At 46.0% G+C, this 17,204-nt stretch overlaps 1 protein-coding gene and 1 long non-coding RNA gene across 4 annotated transcripts in view; one reads left to right on the forward strand and one right to left on the reverse strand.

Moving 5' to 3' along the window:
* Window positions 1-17,204, forward strand: part of DPP6 (dipeptidyl peptidase like 6) — an 854,635-nt gene that overhangs the window by 263,129 nt on the left and 574,302 nt on the right. The window lies entirely within an intron of this gene.
* On the reverse strand, window positions 8,164-11,086 carry LOC122235835. Its single transcript, XR_006213913.1, has 3 exons — window positions 10,863-11,086; window positions 10,573-10,678; window positions 8,164-8,448 (listed from the first exon to the last, which is right to left on the reverse strand). It is a non-coding gene; the product is annotated as an uncharacterized LOC122235835 (long non-coding RNA).

Below are 17,204 nucleotides of genomic sequence, written 5' to 3' on the forward strand. Positions count from 1 at the left end.
GGTTAATTATATTTACTGCCACTCAGCTATCATCCAGCATCTTCTGATCTTGGCCTCTGGGAACAGTGTTGGATGTGATGGCGACTAGATAGAGCCCTGAAAATAAGGTCTGTATGCGTTTTCTCTCAGACTGTGTCGTCTATCAGGAGCCCTGTGTGACCAGACAGAGAGAGGAAAATCTCATGCCCTGTAGTGCACTATTACAGCATTAGAAAGTACTGAGGCAGCGGTAATCACAAACCATTCAAACGTGTGATACACATTTGTAGACTATTACCGTAATCCTCCGTAATGAGAAGATCAGCCCCGAGCCAGCCTGATAGTGGACGGCTTCTGGATTTTCAACTTTTGCCCCTTCTCGCAGAATGATAAAATATCTAGGGAAACCATTGCTTCTTTGCAGTCGTCAGAATCTGGATTCAGAGCAACAAGTAAAGAATTCTTTTCTGAATCGTTGCGTGAGATTTGGGGAGATGTGTGTTGATATATTGTATGCTGGTACCAAAGTTAAAACCCCTGAGTGTTTAGGACATAAAAAGGAACGAATGACCCTGAAGCTGATTGTCAGGGACTCCTCAAAATATGATGCAGAGCTGGTATAAATTTGTGGGTAAGTTTCCATCTTACTCTAACGTTACTTAATTTTTTTTTTTTTTTTGGTATGCTAGTGTTAGTACCCTGCTCATTAGAAATTGCTTCATTAGATGAATAAATAACAGGCAGTTAGCACACCTAATGCATTTCTGACTATAGGTAAGCTGCTTTTCTTTCTGTATGATGCTCTGAGTCATTGAAGAAGGGCCTGGGGTTATAGATGTGCTTTGTCAATTACTTAGTGAGTCATGCTCTCTCTTTATTTGAACTTGTAATGATCAGATAATGGGAGTTTGAAAAGAATGTGAGTAATTTTGAAATTACTTCTTAAGCAAAGCTTTACATTCGACTGGGTAGAACCAAAACAATTTCTTCCCAAATTAAAGCGTATGTGGAGCATATAAATGGATATTTCATCTGAGTAAACAAAAGCGTATTTAAAACGCTTAAATGATGACACTCTAAGGAACACCATATGCAGCTTGCACAGCCCTGGGCCGAAGGTCTGACAACCAACCGTGTGGTTCCTGGGATTAGTCTCTTGATCCTGGGTCCTGGGCACAACCGCTTCTACTGCCCTCCCTTCACTTCCCGTCTATAAAGTGAGTGGTTCCCCCCCAGCTCCAGGATTTAATCTGAGCATATGGAAAACAGATGACTCTGTGTGCTCCAAAGTCACCAAATATCTGCCTAGATCTGTCTGAAGGAGTCTGATTAAATGTGTTGAGCCTCATAGCTTTTAGCTGTTAGAGGGCTCCCAGAATGCCTTATTGAAATGATACTCAGACCTGGCTTCCAGACTCTCCAGCGTTCTGAGTGACATCAGAGGTAATGGATCAGAGTCATATGTAGATATGTGGATGAACAGTAGGGTAATTTGTGTTATCTCTTTCACAGACTAAGCTTCCTTCTAGCCACGAGCCTCCCCGGTGATCTAAATATTTGTTACATACGACACCCCAAAGCTCCAGATGGGCCCCTCAGCAAGCCGTGTGTGGAAAGGCATCCTCTGAGAGAGGAGGGTCTTTCGGATGTGTGGGGCCCACAGACCCCAAACTCACAGCACCGACGCTGGCCCTGTTTGCTGGAAGGAGGCCTCAGGGCGATATAGAGAGACGCCCAGGATTTCACTGGCCAACAGCATAGTCCAGAAAAGGAAGCACATTCTAAATAATCCAAGGGATTCCTTAATTATTTAGGGGTGGGGAATTTAAATGGGTGATGTAATTACTCTGTAGTTTCAACTTTGAATTATTCATTACCTTTTTTATGGTGGTTTTATGCTAATCACTCCAGACTGTTGTTAATAAAACTTGTAAAAAATCAGAGAGATCCAAGTAAGGATTTAAAAGCCTCTTAATAGAGGAGTGGCTGTTGAGTCTCTCATCCAGGTGGCCAAAGTTATTCTGGGGGCTTGGTTACTTCCGAGTCTGTTCCTTTCCGGTGCCCATCTATGGGCGCGTCTACAGCCAGGGTCAAGATGATGGGTATAGAGTTTCAAAATCTGGACATTGAAGCCTGGCATGAAATAAAACATTACCAAGCCACGAATTCGTGCTCATCTAAAACAGAAGCAGTCTTCCCATGGTTTGGGTGGCTCCCATGTATCTATATTGTTTTGCTGGTAGCAAGTAGAAATAAGAGAGTTTTTTTTCCATGCAAACCCAGGACCGGTCCACCTGCAGAAGTCAGCAGAGTTTGGAATCAGTGCTTTCGATGGCTTTGCTCTTCAGACTGCATGCCTACAGTAGCCAAATGACTGATTTCAATCCACCTACTGGATGCTGAGTGATGCCATTTGATTTAACAGATGTTTGACAAGAGAAATTTATGTACTAGAAAGGCTGGTCCCAAGTTTCCCACAACCCAAACTTGAATATTTAGGAATCACAAAACTCATGAAAGACGATGCGATGTAATAGAGCGATAAGCAAGATGCATGGTTTTGCCCAAAGTGGTCACTTGACTTCCCTTTGTCCTTTTCTTCTCACCTATAAAATTGGGGGGACGTGTGTAAGTCACAACAGCTTGATTCTCTATCCAGGTAGTATAATATAATCTCCCAGAAAGCTTTGTTTAAACTTTGTTTAAACTCCAGTCAAGTCAAAGTCGCAGTGGGTGGGGCCCACAAGATCAATAAATGTTTCAAAAGCTCCCCAGGTTATTCTAGCAGGCAGCCAGAATCAAAAACAATTATACCACCTGAAGGTCCTTTCCGGGCTCTAACATTCTGTGTACTACGATTCTAATGATTACTTCTCGCAGTATAAGCACTACATAGTTTATATCGTGGTTAGGGCGGTTCCTCTTCCTGTGCTGGTCATTTCAAGAGTTGATGTTAAAGTGGGAGAACAAAGGATACAGAGGACTTAACCCCCCAAAGTGGCTTTTCAAGGTAAGGGCTTTGAATAGCCTTGGTGTGGACAAAGCATCCAATGGCCATCTACATTTTTAATTCCCTAATGAGGTATTTTTGGTCCCAAGAACAGTGAACTCCAGTTTCAAGGGTATAAAATCAGTGAAAATAATACTTACCCCCCAGATATAAGTTTGTTCATATTGCTGCTGAGGTCTAAGCAGGTGTCAGTGATACAGAGATCATAAGACACGATCCTTGCCTTAATTAGTCTACAGTCTAGTGGAACAAAAGAGAGCGCCTGTGTGGTGTGGGGTATTTAAATCTGCTGTTGGTTGGCCGTGCAGTTTTCCAGTCTGAAAAACTTTGCTGATGTATACAGAACTAGAAACAGGATCCTGCTGCTTTATCATTTCCACTTACAGGTGGTTTTTTTGTGGGTGAATATTTCATGATGCTTTCTGTGTTTCTTTGGGGCACAAAGATGTCTGAGCAGCACACACACCTCCAGACCTATTCCCGCAGGTACTCTGATAGGACAGGGGGTCTATACTGATGCTCATCACACATGTCTGCATTTAGATATGCAAAGCTACATTTATGCATCTCCAAAAAAGAACAAAATATGGTGGGTTATTTCATAAGTAATGACACAAGCTGAGAACCAAATTAAAACCCTCACTAACCTTTGATTCTTTTTCTGAACCGTTCGAGGCAGCCTTCATTTTGTGATCCCACGTCTCTCCGTTCCAGGTTTGCCTCAGTATCAAACCCTCAGCGTAGATTTCAGCAATGTAGACCCAATGCCCTGGGTATTTGGGTTCTTGTGGCCGCCTTGCCTCTCTGGAGTTGCGTGAACTCGGGCAAGTCCTTTCCTTTCCGTGAACCTTTGTCTCTTTATGATGTGATGAGGCTAGACTGGATTTCTGTAGGTCTCCTCCGAGTGCCCTGCGATTCTACCTGTTTTCTCCAGGTTCTTAGGAAGTAGGAATGGTCATCGTAAAGCTGTTGATGCCAAGAGGCAGGATGGCAGACAGGATGGCAGTTCCTTCTGTTCGAGGGATAATCGAGGGACCAGCCTTGATTACCCTAGTTCAGTAGAAAAGGCCTTGCATTGCAGACAGATCAGAATTTGAATTTGGATTCTTCCGCCACCTATCTGTATGCTGTTAGGCTGGTCTCAGCCTATCTGAGACCCACCTTTCCTCCTCCGTAAGGTGAAGCTGCCCATACTGCCTTATAGTGTTTGGGGGTGCAGATGAAACCCGATGATGTCTACACTACAGCATCTGTGAACATACCAGCACATAGTAGGTGTGCCGTTAGTGATGTGTGGGATTACCCCTCAGCGTTGAGGGAGGCTGAGTGCAGCACTTGGTAGGGTGTTTGCATCTCCAGCTTAGGGTCTCTGCTTAGTGGGTCCCTAAGGTAGGAGTGGTCCCTTGGTTGCACGGGGGCTTTCCGAAGAAGGACAATACTGAATCTCAGACGCCCCCGATGGTAGAGCAAATGATGTCATCCCATAGGGTGACATCAGCCAGCTAGCCACCTGCCACCGTCCTCCCGGTGAGGCTGTCCTTGTATTTGAGTCTCTCTCTGTGGTCTGGCTTTCCATCTTCCTGTGTGTCCTTCTGCACAAACCGGATCACCTGTTTTCGGCTCTTGGAGGGAAACAGAGAAACAAATCATAGTTCGTGTGAACAGTGATGTTTTTGTCTACGGTTCAAATAGCCAGTGACACTTGGCAGCCAGGCATTTTGACGCCAGGTGGACCTGGCCACACCTCTTTATTTGGCCTTGAATGCTGTCCCTTTGGAGAAAGTCTTGAGTTTCTTTTTAACCAACGCTCAAAAATTATTAATTTGGCTCTTTATTTCACGAACATTAAAAGCTGGAAGTTAGTAAATATTTTATGATCTTAAAGCTCAAATGCACATCGGATTGATACTGAGGGATAAAGAATTGAGGGCAGGGAAAAGGCCTCCTCTTTCCAGAATCGGCAAAATCGATGTAAAGTGGGCTTTCACTAACCTACCAAGGGTGTGACTAACATTGGCTAACGCAGGGTGATGGAACAGAGCTGTGGGACGCTGGCATTGCCCCGGGGAAGGTCTCCAGGTTCGCTAGAGGGTCATGCCTCTTCCCACCTTCCCTGGTGTCCCTGGCTGTTGTTCCCAGGGGAGGTAAAAGGAGCTCAGAGTAGCACCGTCCATTCATCCAGTAATGTCAGGACTTCCAAGAAACATACAGCAGCTCTTTCTTCCCAAAAGGGGAGGGGTTCCTGGGCTGGAACGTATTTTTGAAAGTCAGACGTCAGTTTTGGAATAAGCAGGCGAGTTTCTGCCTTGTATTTACTGCCGGCGTAGGAAGGGCTTAAGTATACATTTAGTTCATACCGTGTGATTTTTTTCAGCAGATACATTCAGGAACTCAAGCTGCACTGTTGGTTTTCTTTAAAGATTTTTTTTCCCCCACCCCTAGTGAACCAGAACAGATTCTTTGGGTTTGCTATCGATTAAACAGATGGATAGACCTTTCTGATGGGCTAAAAGCACGGAACTAGGATAAATAGGGTTGATTTTTTTTTTCCCCCAAAGGTCTAAAAAAGCACATGAATTCACCTCATGTGCTGGCAAGAGCTGTTCCTTCTTAAAGAAAAAGCATCGAGTAGGTTTTTCGTGGAATGGTCTTCCTACAAACTGTCCTCACCAACAAAATCTTGAAGAAGCCTGCATCACCTTGTGTTCGTGTAGGAACTGAGCAAGTTTCTATTATCAGTGATTCTAAAAGAAAATGTGCTGAATGTTTTATAAGGGGAAACATTCATATAGGAGATGTAAATTCTCAAATGATAACCAAAGAGCGGCCGATAGGACTGTAGAGAAGCCCAGCGAACAAACTTGTGACCTGGGGAGTCTGTTGGTGCTTCATTATTAGCGGAGCGAGTTGCTAAGTGCGGATTCTGTGCTTTGATTGTTGATGCCATTTTCTGCAAATGTTGCCTGCCAAGGCACTGATCGGAGAAGTGAGTATGTGAAATACAAACATGCTTGTAAGATTTTTAAAACATTGCAGTTTCAACATGGTTACTGACATCTTAATGAAGAAAAGGTAGATAATTATCCATGCTAGCGAGTATGTAGAGAACCTCTTTCTCAGGCAGATGGACCTAAGGGTGACTTGAGTGGCTCTTTAATCAGCCTATCTCATCTGCCTTATCTGTAAACTAGTGACAAGATTACTTATCCTGTAAGATTTTCTGAGAAATAAATGAATCACAAATGTAATGTGCAAGCAAAGGCCTTTCGCTTTGTAACAAAGGCTGGTTTCTCTTTCCTTTTTCTGTGGGCACTAGCCCATAATTAATATTTAGCTACAGCATGTAGACTAAAGGTGTGTGTGCTAAGTAAATATCCGTTGGATGGAGGATGGATGGATGGATGGATGGATGGATGGATGGATTGAGGGTGGGTGGATGGATGGGTGGGTAGGTGAATTGATGGATGGATGGATGGTTTATGGATGGGTGTGTGGGTGGATGGGTGGGTAGGTGAATTGATGGATGGATGGATGGTTTATGGATGGGTGTGTGGGTGGATGGATAGGACGGGCGGATGAATGGGTGGATGGGTAGATGGATGGGTGGATGGGTGGATGAAGCTAGCTTAAATCCAGTTTACTATATACATTGAAATTTATGATTGAATATGAATCACTTGGGAATTCATCAAGTCTATTTACTTCAGCCTCATTGCTGATCTTAACGTTACCATAGTATCTGAAAACATCAAAAAAGGTTTCCTTTCCCCGGTTGTTTTTGTTCTTGCCTGGCCCTCTTTAGGAATATTTTTTTTTCTCTTTAGGAATATTAACATTGTTAGGTAGTGTGGCTATTAGCCATTATATATAGATGTGATATATGCATTGTTTGTTATTCACCTTTGAATTTAAGATAGCCCTTTGATTTAGGAAGCTGAATATTTCTGCTCTATAGTTTATCAGTTAGGGAAAGAAGGCAGGGGAAAAAAAGCAAGTACTTAACCTAAGCCTTTTAGGGAACAGATGCTGGTAGATCTCTGTCCCTTAATGCTTGATTCTCTTCCTCCTGTCTTCAGCTGCAGCAATGCTGAGAGTAAGGTAAAGAGGACTTACAGGAGACTTTTAGATCAATTCCCCAACGATTTCTTGGCACCATTTCAGGCACTGTATAAGCCCTCCAGGACAAATTTGGGTAGAGATATGAAGAAGGCCCTGGCTGAGCTTGTATTCAGCATAGGAATTTAGCACAAGTAATCAGAGTACCATGTGCAAGGTGCCAGATGGGGAGAGGGATAAAGTGCCCTGGAAACATTGAAACAGGGCACCTGATGTTCTCTGGAAGGCAGGGGGCTTGGAGGAAGACTGCAAAGAGGAGAAACTTCAATTAGATGCTTAAAAATGAGTTTTCAAAAAATCCCCGTGTGGACCAAGCATATAAAATGGTGTGATTCAAGGCATCAAAACATGAAATTTTGTGGAGTCTTATGCAGACAAGGATATTGCACTCCAGGTAGTGAGGTAGGTGTCCGAGGTGGAGAATTGGAGGTAGGGTTTGGGGGTGCCTGGGATGGCCTGAGGCCAGGTGTATCCATGAGCGCAAGGAAGTTGGGAGCTATTGAGCTGAGGCACAGGAATTATTTCCAGTGGTAAACCTAGAAGTTCATGCATTTCCTGTTCGAAGTCCTCAGGAAATATGAACTCTTGGAGATAATTATTCCTGTAAATACATATACTTAGGTAAGCAAACTGGAGGTTCTCAGGCATTTTTGCTTTGTGTTGCTGTGGAGGGGCTAACAGTATGCAGATGGGTTGCGGGAGTCCGTGAGCATGGCCATTTACTTGCAAATTTCAATGCCGGATTGAAGATGTTGGAATGATTTTGCTATAAATTAAGCATACATTATACTTTCAGACTCTCTTCAGAGTCTCATACTGAGCATTACCTGTGTGTGCAGAGACATGTGCTGGAAATCTTGGGGGGGCAATGGAAGAACCAGGAAGAAACAGCATCCATATGTTCATAAAGTAGATGTCCATGTTATATCCCAGTGTCTATGTATTTGTTTGATATTTTGCCCTCTTATCGTCTTCATGGAGAAGCAAGGGTTGGATATTTGTTGGAGTAAAATTGAAATACAGGGGCTACATTTTGACTGAAGCCTTAAGTAGTGGGTAACATTTTAATAAACAGAAATTTGTTTGAGGGGATATGAGAAAACACGTGCATGTAGGGGCACAGACAAGACAGCGTAAGCCTTGGAGCAGTGTGGCCAGAACAGAGGCAGCGTGTTCTGTGTTGGCAAGAGGGCAAACAAGTTTGAAATGCAGGGTTGCGACCCGTGTCTGGGAGGTCTTAAACCCTGTGTTCTCACTGCTGGTCACACGCAATTGCTGTCTCCCATCACGTGCAAGACAGTCCCCGTGGGGGAGAAATCCTCCACGACTGGAGAAACCAGGATCTGCAGAGGAAGAGAGAGAGAGATGTGTCACCAGACTAACAAGTTAAGTTCAAGCAGGAATACGAAAATTGGAGGAAAGCGACATGAGGTATTTCTGCCTGCTAGACAGGGTAGGACAAATACAGCATCCCAGGGTGCACCTGCTATGTATGTGAGCACCTCGGCAGTATAGATTGTCCTCGAGGGCCAAAGAGAAGCGTAAAGCTGAAGTCTTCCTGCCTCCCAACTGCAATGGCTGTATCTACATGTAAAGTAGCAGCTTCTTTTCTGAAGGAAGACTGAGCCCAATTTGAGTTAGCTCTGATCGAGTCTGAGGAAAAGGATTACCCACCAGGGAAGCTGCTTAGCCCCAGAGAAAAACTGCCTGTAGTCCCAAGATACTGCTCACCTTGATGAGATTGGATATTTTTTCTTAAATGTTTGTCATTGTGGAACTTAGAAATCCATCCCATGGCCAGGGGCTGCTAGTGCTGGGGTTGTTGGAAAAAAAAACAGTATATCGTTTTCTCCTGATAAAGGCAACTTGTGTATAGTTGTAGGTACGAGGCGAAGAGACGTGGAAATGAGGGTGTCAGTACAGTACAAGCGGAGGGTGAAATAAAAGAGGAGATGATCAGAAAACTCAAGATTCAAAGATATGGATCATACGTATAGAATTCTAATTATCTCTTTGAACAGCTTTATTGACAGATAAATACAATACAGCAAACTACCCTTATTGATTTTTTTTTAATTATTTGTTTTTGAGAGAAGGACAGAGTGTGAGTGGGGGAGGGGCAGAGAGCCAGGGAGACAGAGGATCCGGAGCGGAGACCTGAGAGCAGAGACCCCGCTGCAGAGCTCAAATTCACAAGCCGTGAGATCATGGCCTGAGCCAAAATCAAAAGTCAGATGCTTAAGCAACTGAGCCACCCAGGGGCCCCAGACCACCCATATTTAAAGTGTCCGATTTGATACGCTTTGGCAGATGTATACATCCAGAAACCAACCCCACAATCAAGATAGGGAGATAGGGAACACATCGTGGTCCCGAAAAGTTTCCTCGTGTCGCTCACTCTGGAGCCCTCCTGCGGAAACCAGAGATCTGCTTTAAGCCACCATGGTCTAGGGTGCATTTCCTAGAACTGTATACACAAGGAGTCCGTGAGTGTGCATTCTTTCATGATCAGGCATCTTTCCTTCGTCCTCTTAGTAGACGTGTACTGCTACTAAATTATGGCTTTGTTTCCACTTCCCGAGTGAGGTATGTTGTTCCGTATCTTTGCATGGATTTGTCATCTGTGTATCTGCCTTGGAGGAGTGTCTGTTCAGATCTCTAGTCCATTTTATTACTGAGGGTTGGCTTTGTTTTCTTATTGTTGAATTCTGAGAGTTCTTTATATATTCTGGATACAAGTCCTTTGACTAATCTATGACTGGCCAATATTTTCTCCCAAATGGTAGCTTTTCTTTTCATTCCCTTTTGACAGAAGTTTCTCCTCCTGATGATATCCCATTTACCAGTTGGCCCTGTTAGGGATCTTGCTTTTGGCAACGTGTCTAATATAAGGTCACAAAGATTTTCTCCTATCTTTCTTCTAGAAGTCTTATAAGTTTAGGTTTTATGTTTAGACCTTACAGTCTATTTTCAGACGGTTTTTGTATATCATATGTAGTATGGATTAAATTTCTGTGTGTGTGTGTGTGGGTGTGGATATCTGAGGTTTCAACACCATTTGTTAAAACAACTACCCTTTCTCCACAAATAGGGCTGTCACGTTACCATCCTCAGGATAAATAACTTTCAGAATCACCTTTCTTTCATTTTAAAAAAAGTTTATTCATTTATTTTGAGAGAGAGAGGGAGTGTGAGTGAGCAGGGGAGGAGCAGAGAGAGAGAGAGAGAGAGAGAGAGAGAGAGAGAGGATCCCAAGCAGGCTGTGAGCTGTCAGTGCAGAGCTTGACGTGGGGCTTGATCTCATGAACTGTGAGATCATGACCTGAGTCGAAAACAAGAGTCAGATGCTTAACCAACTGAGCCACCCAGGAGCCCCAAAATCACACTTTTGACATATGTGAGAAGTGTTCAGTAGCCCCATGAGCCAAACTGGGGTAGAATGGAGAAGCTACAGCCAGCTACCAGACCTTTGGTAAACAGCGCCAGACCACACGCTCGGACAGTTGTCCGGTGCCCCAAGTTTCACTCTTCACGTTGTGAACATGATGCCCCACTGGATTCCTTTTGGGCAAGCTGCGAGAAGATAAGAATAAATGTAAATGAAGCAGAGAAGTGACCACACTACGTTCACCCAGGTGCTGGGTAGTTACGGCTACGGTGATCTCCCTGCCCCTAATCACCGCAGTTCATTGCCCACCTTGCTGCTAGGTGATAGTTCTAAAAGTTAAATTCTATCAAGGCACTCCTTTTTACTTACTAGAAGCCTCCAAGTGGTCCTAGTTGTCTGGAATTCTAGAGGACACCAACGTATCTCCGAGATTCCTGCTAGTTTTCGCTAGGACCCTGTGCTGCAGTGTGGCTTCTCATCACTGCCTCCGTGGGCCAGGTTCTTTGGGTGGGACGTGTGGCCTTCCTGGTGTGGCTTCTTTCCTTGTGCGTTTGGCAACAGCACCTCACTTTTCAGGACCCTTCCTAGCACGATCAGCCCCTCCCTCCTGACTCTGAGACGCTAGCTCAGGTTCTGTGTTGGTCACACCAGCCCCAGAAAGCTGGCCTTCCCTGCGGAGCTGTGATGGGGGCTCATCACCCTGAGATCCACTATCGCCTGTGTATGGTCTCGCTCAGAATGAGAAGTCACAGGTGCTCATGGAGTGAATGACCAAAAGCTAGTGATTTGTTGTGTTATTCATAGCCATCAGAATTTCTTGGAGGGCCTTATTTCTCTGTTGAGTGTTGGTTGTTTGAAGATGATTACCTTTGAGCTGTGGAGAGTATCACCTTGCCTGCTTTCCAGGAGCACCTGGGCTCCATGGCCATGAACCAGGTCCCCCAAGGACCTGGGACTTGGGTTAATCCGAAAACACTGTTTTCCTCTCACCTCTGCCCATCGGGAAGCCGCGGGATGGCGTCACTCTGCCCAGATATGGCCAGACTGCTCTAAGGGGGGTGCCCTGCCCCACTCCTACTGAATCTAGCCTTCCTTGTCATGAACCACTCCCCTTACTTAAAATTCACCTCATTCCTCATGTAGTCCTGCCCATTTCTACCTCCATGACTTTTTGCCTGGGAATTCCCTGAGAGTCCAGTAAAATCTGCTTTTTCCTCTTTCATCTTGGGAGAAGTAGGAACATCCACAGGAATGGGCAAGAAACATGCATGTGCCTTTCTGTGCCGTCTCTTCCCACCCCAGCCCCGGCTCCGTCTGGAATAGCAAGGGTGGGTGCAGTGGGGATGGCCAAAGAAACGCCTTCCTCCTCCTGACTGGTGCTCAGGTGGCTCCCCGCCCCCGTCAGAATGCCTCAGCAGCAGAGGACAGTCCTGAAGGTGTTCTTGTAAGCAAAGAGGTAGCCCAGCAGGGGGCGGGGGGAATGAGCATCCCCTGAAATCCACCTGTTATTGTCTACTTCGGGCTCTGTGATGTCATAACAAAGGACAGTTGGAGGTGGTACCTGCTGACCCAATTCAGCCAACTTTATCTATTGACAATGAGGTACTACAACGAAGCCCTTTTGACATATCAATGTGGCCATGCCAAGATGCCCATTTGTTCTGAATAAGAATCAATCGTGTTCAATTAATATAGATTATGTCACCACGCAGTTAATTTAGAGTGTCATTGCTTTGAGTTCATATTCCGACCTCACGGAGCCCGGTAACATTCACCTTGACGGCCACACCACTGGCATGGGAAGGGGCAGAGAACCTGGTCTGCCCCCCCCCCGCCCCCCCGTCTCAGACCTAGAATTTCATCCCAGCAGAACGACACGTCCAGCGTATGGCCCCTTCCCCAGAAGCGCAAGAGGGATGAACCACTCTTTCGGAAGAGGTCATCGGCCGGAAACAAAGCCATTTTGGGTGTTACGGATGGGCTCAGTGCTCCACTGATCCCTCCCACTACAGAGGGCTCGGAATGTGCACCAGACAGGACACCTGTAGGCGTTCCAACTTTTGCCCATCCGAGAGCATGGAGCCCCTGTGTGATGCACGTCACAGTTGCGTGTACATAACGCAGTAGCATCGTTTTGAGCTCTTTCCTGTCCTTATGCACAGGCATGGTGGTTTTGTGGCTTAATGTCATCTTTCACTGTTCTCTCTCACTTGGGCGGAGGGTGGGAGAGTGGGTACGTGGGTCCTCAGTGTCATTTTCACTTCTTATATTTAAAAATTACTCCAGCTGGCGGTAGAACAAGGATAATCCTCTATCCCGATGGTCACAGGGCTTACCGAGGTCATCTGTAGGTACGCAGGCGTCTGGTGTGTTCATGCATCAGTCAGGGATCTCCAGAGAAATAGCACTAGTAGGAGGTAGGTCCGTAGAGAGATGTAGTGTAAGGAATTATATCGTCATTGCAGAGGCCTAAGATCTGATCGGCTGGTGAGCTGGCCAGCTGTGTCGTTCCAGTCTGAGGCGGAAAATGTGAGACCATGGCGGAACTGCCAGGCCAAAGGTTTGCAGGCTGGAGCCCCAGGAAGAGTTGATGTTTCCCTTCAAGTCCAAAGGCTGGAAAAGACCAGTGTCCCAGCTTGAAGCGGTCAGGCATGGGGAGTCCCCTCATATTCGTGGGAGGATCACCATTTTTGTTCTATTCAGGCCTTCAGCTGATTGGGTGAGGCCCACCCACATTAGGGCAATCTGATTTACTCAGTTTATTGATTCTAGTGTTAACGTCATCCAAAGACACCTTCACAGAAACATCCAGTGTAGTGTTTGGCCAGATATCTGGGCACCTCCTAACACGGGTCAAGTTGATACATAAATTTGGCCATCAGCAGAAGATTACAAGGCTGTTTTCCTTTCCTTTGTTTTGTGACTTAACCGTCACCCTCTCGGCTCAGGAATGAGTCTTGGCATGAGACAGGGGCTGATGAGTGTGCAATGAGCTGGTAAGGCCCCATATTCCTTTTATTGTCCTGTCCCTCTGAATCCACAGCACCCTTCCCCGAGTCTCCTTGATAAAGCCCCTGATGAACACAACCTCGTTTTCTGTTGGTCGTCATCATGATCCCCCCAAATCCTTGTCTCAGTTTTCTACCCACCTAGCCATTCATTGGTTTGTGGGCAAAATTCTTGTGGGATTTGCCCAAACGTGGGGAAGCCTGTCTGGGGACCCCAGCTGGTGTTCATCTGAAGTTTTTGGTGCTGCTGCATCCTGAGTCAGGACCTCAACTCCCCTCCCCCTCTTCCCTCCCTCCCCCACCAAATTTTGGATCTTCCACAGGAGCCATTGCTGGTTATTGTAGCCTTTTTAGCCCAAAAGACCATACTGGGATTAATTACCCTGGTGTCAGTGTCCTAGTCCACAGGTGCTACCGGAAAGATAGAAATGAAAATCTGTCGTTGTGTTAGGTGCCCCCCCCCCATACATTAATTCACTGGATCTTAACTATCCTGTTAACTAAGCGGGACTCATTTTTGTGATGAACAATTGATCTTAGACAAAGCTAATTGGTAGCTGAGTTCGACTTACCCATTTACTCCACTCATTTACACATCCAGTAGCTGCTTATGAAGAGTGCGGGTATGAGTCTCGCGCTGTGTTAATGACGGAAAAATGAATCTGATGGCACCTCTGCCCGCAGTGGCTTCTTTTGAGAGAGTCCCCTGACAGTGCAGAGCCCATGTGTCACACGGGACCCCCTGCAGTTTAGGGGACCGAGGGAGGTCCCCTCCGACACTGCACTCGGCAGTCACCCGGCGGGGACTTTGCACGCGCTCTTACCCCTCATACACTAGAGAGTCTGGTTTAATCATTCTGGGGGTGTGGCCTGGGCTTTGGGACTTTTGAAGGTTCCCCAGGTGGTTGTGATGGGCAGCTGAGAATAAGAGCCACTGGAGAGGCTGGGCACCTGCGTCTTTAATAACCCCTTGAGCCACCGAGAAGAAGGTCTGAGCGCCTTTTGCGGATACGGATGATAAAGGTCAGTACGCAGAACTACTGAGGCCTTTCTGGGACATTGCTGTCTCAGAAAATTTCAAAACAGGTACAACCCAGTGATTTCCGTGTCAGGAGAACTCTTAAGAGAAAGACATTAGTTCTCGTGAATTAGGCTGCAAGTATTGTATATTTTTTCTCCTGAGTTTTCTTTGGAGGAAATATGAGAGATTAAAAGAAAACCAAAGTGGTGCTTTTTTATTATTTTAGTTCCTGGGAAACAGTAGGTTGCAAAATGTGTCACCCGTGGAGCATTAATCCTGCCTTGTTGGCAGCTGTGGAGCTCCGTGTTAAAAAATGCTCTCCAGGGCTTAGTCGGTTGAGTGTCCAACTCTTGATTTCGGCTCTGGTCATGATCTTACCGTTTGTGGGTTCGAGCCCCGAGTCAGGTTCTGCACTGACCACGTGGGGCCTGCTTGGGATTCTCTGTCTTCCTCTCTCTCTGCCCCTACCCACCCTCAAAATAAATTAATAAACTTAAAAAAAACGTTTTTTTGTTTTTTTTTTTTTTTTTTAATGCTATCCAAGGAAGCAAAACTGCCTAATCTCCTTTGGATGGTCCTCGGTATAAAATATTTGCAGCAGTCTCTTCAGAATTGGCTTCCATTTTCTAAAAAAAAAAAAAAAAAGTGTGACTTCCCCTTCCCTCAACAAAGGGCATCCCCTCTGACATCGATGAAGGACACGGCACTTAGGGAGCAGCCCCCCAGCTCCAGCTGGGTGCTCCGATGTGTCTGATGTATCATAATCAGCAGGAGAAGGAACAACTTCAGCTGTGGTTACAGATAATGGGGAAAGGATTTTCATTTTTTAAAATAGATTTTTCTAGGTGCTCAAAGTTAGCGGAAGGCTGGTCTAGGCTCATGCCTCCCTGAAACAGCAGTGCAGCTAGGACCTCGTCCACGCTTACACTCTGACAACCCTCCGAGCTCCCATCCGGGATGCTCGTGAACCAGAAGGCATTGGAAGAGCAGGTTGACATGGGGACCATCGCAGCTGGCTTCATGCGATGGCTGTTAATCATCCCTGTCCTCTCGAGACTGTGTGCAGACAGATCAACAGCTAAGGGTGACTTTGGAATAGTGATTAGTAAATCCACATGCTGTGATCCTGCTGAACAGGGAAAGTATAAACTATGTAAATGGAACTGCATACACTTGAAAAGAGCTTTTTTTGAGTTTAGCTAATTAATTTTGGTTTTTGAGAGAAGGACAGAGAGAGAATTCCAAGCAGGCTCCAAGGTATCAGCACAGAGCCCAACATGGGCTTGAACCCATGAACCGTGAGATCATGACCTGAGCTGAAATCAAGAGTCCGATGCCTTAACTGACTGAGCCACCCAGGTGCCCCTCAGTAAGGATTTTTGTTTTTTGGGTTTTTTTTTCCTTTTTTTAAAAATGTTTTAATTTAAAAATTTTTTAATTTAAAAAAGTTTTTTTTAAACTTTTGTTCATATTTTGAGAGACAGAGAATGCATGGGGGAGGGACGGAGACAGAGGGAGACCCCGAATCCGAAGATGGCTCCAGGCTCTGAGCTGTCAGCACAGAGCCCGACGCGGGGCTCGAACTCATAGACCGTGAGATCATGACCTGAGCTGGAGTCGGACGCTTAAGTGACTGAGCCACCCAGGCGCCCCTTTATTTTTTTTTTAAGTTTATTTATTTTTGAGAGAGAGAGAGAGAGAGAGGGAGGGAGGGAGGTGGGGGAGAGGCAGAGAGAGAGGGAGACAGAATCTGAAGCAGCTCCAGGCTCTGAGCTGACCTCAGAGAGCCCGATGCGGGGCTCAAACTCACAAACTGTGAAATCATGACCTGAGCTGAAGCCGGTCACTTAACCAACTCAGCCCCAGGGCACTCCGAAAAGAGCTTTTAAAATAAGAACAAATCTGAATTCATGTCCCAGCACCACCTCTTAACTTTGAGGCTAAAGCTCTTGACTTAAATTTCCTGATCTGTTTTTGTTTCAATACTTGTAATAGCCCTCACATCACAGAGTTGCGGTGCACGTTGAGGCAAGCCGTATCACACGGCTGCTAGAGACCTTTTTTGTCTTTAATTGTCACCTTGACCTTCACTGTAGTTAGCATTGCCTGAACCTGGAGGCCAGGACTAGATCCGCTGGCCCAGTTTGGGGGGTTTAAATACACTAATGGCTTGGAGATCCTAAAGCACCAGGCGTGCTGTGCATGCATTTTGCAGACCCCCGCCGTGCCCCATGGGCGCCCCCGGCCCCTGGGGTGGTGCCGCTGCCCTGGAGAGTTTGCATTCAGTGTGGACAGCATCACCACCCACAGAGTTGTTGGAGCAGAGAGAACCAGAACGGACGCTGGGCCGAAGCCCTGTGGTTCTGGGTCATGCACTTGGAAGCGGCCAAGAGAGCAGGTGGCAAATGTCCTCTCTGCACGCACAAAGGTGAGCGGTGACCGGGACGCGGCGTCCGTGGGCATCCCCTCATCATGCCACACACCTTAGGCTAAGTCATGTTCTGTGTCAGTTACATGTCAGTAATGCGGGGAAATGGTGTTTTGATAACATAGTGCTGTGGGGCCATCGGGGAAAGAAATCACGACAGAAAAGTCTTTTCGTGAGCACGTTCACGTATTTCCGTGGAAGTGCAAGCATTTTCACTGAGTTCCCATCAGCCTCCACTCGCTACCCACTCCCTA

The sequence above is a fragment of the Panthera tigris genome, chromosome A2 (genome assembly GCF_018350195.1).
Source record: "Panthera tigris isolate Pti1 chromosome A2, P.tigris_Pti1_mat1.1, whole genome shotgun sequence".
NCBI lineage: Eukaryota > Metazoa > Chordata > Mammalia > Carnivora > Felidae > Panthera > Panthera tigris.